The sequence below is a fragment of the Dama dama genome, chromosome 9 (assembly GCF_033118175.1).
Source record: "Dama dama isolate Ldn47 chromosome 9, ASM3311817v1, whole genome shotgun sequence".
NCBI lineage: Eukaryota > Metazoa > Chordata > Mammalia > Artiodactyla > Cervidae > Dama > Dama dama.
The window spans coordinates 44,108,576-44,111,208 of record NC_083689.1 but is presented as its reverse complement, the minus strand read 5'-3'; the positions used below and the strand labels follow the sequence as shown (position 1 = coordinate 44,111,208).

Here is a 2,633-nt window from a genome sequence, read left to right as displayed (position 1 = left end):
GATATTTAGCATATCTTGTACTATATAGTGCCTCAATCTTATTGCTGAGGTCCAAAGTTTAGAAGAAAATATGATAAGGTATGAAAATATGACAAATGTCACTTTTAATTAATTTATCAAATATAAAAGAAATAATTTGTAAAAATCATGCAAACTGGGAAAGAGAGAGAAAAATATGATGACACAAACCAAATTTCATAACCTAAATCTAAACTGAGTAATGCCATTTTGGAGAATAATGATCACTGTTGAGACCATCAAAAGTGCCTTACCAGCCACTTTCTCAAAGCCCCCTTGACATCTTTATTCCTCACACTGTATATAAGGGGGTTCAACACAGGGGTGAAGATGGTGTAGAAAGCAGAAACCACCTTGTCGTTTGCCCCTGAATGGTAGGATTTGGGCCGCATGTAGATAAACATGATAGTGCCATAGAAGAGTCCCACAACAGCCAGATGGAACAGGTCGCAAAGGCTTTCTTCCTGGCTGCAGTGGACTGCATGTTGAGTACAGCAGTCAAGATGAGACTGTAGGAAGCCAGAATGAGAGACAGTGGAATCAAGAGCATCAGGACGCAACAGACGTACATGAAAAATTCAAAAATCATGGTGTTAGCACAGGCAAGGTGAACAAGCGATGGTGCCTCACAAAAGAAGTGATTGACTTCCCGAGAGTGGCAGTAAGGGAAGCTCAGAGTGGCACCGGCCTGCATCAGCCCATGCACCCCTCCCAAAAGCCAGGAGCCAGCCGTCATGTGCAAGCAGAGCTTCTGATTCATGAGGATCGGGTATCTCAAGGGGGGACATACAGCCACATAGCGGTCACAGGCCATGGCGGCTAAGAGGAAGCACTCGCCCCCTCCCAGGGTGAGAAACAGGAAGATTTGAGTACCACAGCCAGCAGGAGAGATAGACCTGTTGTGCATCAGGTAGTTGGCTGCCATTTTGGGGACAATAGTAAGAACCAGCATCATGTCCATGAGGGAGAGCTGGCTAAGCAGGAAGTACATGGGAGTGCGCAGCTGGGGATCCACCTGAATGAGCATGATCAGGAAGGTGTTGCCCATCAGGGAGGTGAGGAAGGCCATGAGCACCATGGCAAAGAGGAACAGATGGGTCTGTGTGTAGTAGAAAAGTCCTAGAAGAATGAAATTTATTCCTGTGGTGTCACTTGCATTTTCCATGGCTCCTGTTATTCCTGGAAGACAATGAATGATTAGGAAATGAGAACTGCTTAAAAGGAAGCTTGGGTATTTCCTTAAGAAAAATTGGTCCATAACAGAAAAAATGAGACTTGGAAGAAAAATTATGAGTTAACTTATTTCACTTCACAAGATGTTTGCCTTGGTATCCAATTGTCCATCTCTTTGCAATTATACATTATTTTTGACCAAAATAAATTGATTTTTTATATATGAAATATTACCAATTGCATTTCTTTCTCAATATTTTGTCAGTATGCCACAGAAAAAAATATTCATAGTGTTAGGAACTGCTATTATATAATCTCAATTTCTATAATTTTGGGACTTCCATCTTAAAGAGTTTCAGATAATCCATTTTAGTCAATATTGATGTTATATAGTACACATCATAACTATTGAATGTTTCTCCTGTTCTTTTTTTTACTCTTATAAGAGGTCTTTTTTTTTTTAAATCTCATGATGAATTAGATTTTTAAAATGAATTGTATACACAAAACAAAATGTCAACCTACTAAAACTCAGTTTCCTAGAGATGAAGGGAAAATGGCTCAGTTTCTCCATTCTATGCCTGCAAACAGCCCATAGTCTGGGTACATCAAGTTTCTAGCTACCACAGTTACTTAGCACACACACACAGATACTGCTCAGGGTCACCCATCACCTTATGTTACCGTGACTGGTTTTCCTGATTACAGGGGCATTTTCTTAGTTTAGGGATGTCTCAAGAGTTAACATTCATACCTAGCATATACTTACAAATTGAATCTGAATTAGTTAAATATACACATTATAAATGGTTAAAAAATTCATGAAGGAATACAACCTAAAGGAACATAAAGAAACTGGACTTACTTATAGGCTCTCATACTTTGTTATCAATAAGCACCTTTTAAATGTACTAAAATATTAATTTATTAACTAATTCAAGTATTAACAAGCAGGTTAATTACCATACTTAATTGACTGATTCTATAACTATATAATCAAGTAAAATATTACCCAAATTAATTTATCACACAAAACTCATTTGAGATACAGCACCACTACATATAAAATCTGGAGCATTTCAGTTATTTCCAAAGAGTAATTCTCCTTTCATCAAAGCTGCTAGCTTTTATTTCTGTTACATATTAGTATCTATGGGAATAGAGTTGAATATATATGCAAATGACTTTCATTCTTGTATAACATATGTCTTTTCTTTGCAAATCAGACTTTTAAAGAAAGTAATAAATTAGTGATTTCCAGGAAGTTTATGTTTGCACTTTATTCATAATCTGTGCTGTGTGCTCTGCTCAGTCATGTCTTTTTGTGACCCGATGGACTGTAGTCTGCCAGGCTACTCTGTCCATGGGATTTTCCCAGCCAGAATATTGAAGTGGGTTGCCATTTTCTTCTACAGAGGATCTTCCCCACTCAGGTATTGAAC

At 38.0% G+C, this 2,633-nt stretch overlaps 1 pseudogene; it reads right to left on the bottom strand.

Annotated features, from left to right (window-relative positions):
* Positions 1-257: 257 nt before the first annotated feature.
* LOC133062844 (olfactory receptor 2T33-like) lies at positions 258-1,183 on the bottom strand (annotated as a pseudogene).
* Between the last annotated feature and the right edge of the window lie 1,450 nt (positions 1,184-2,633).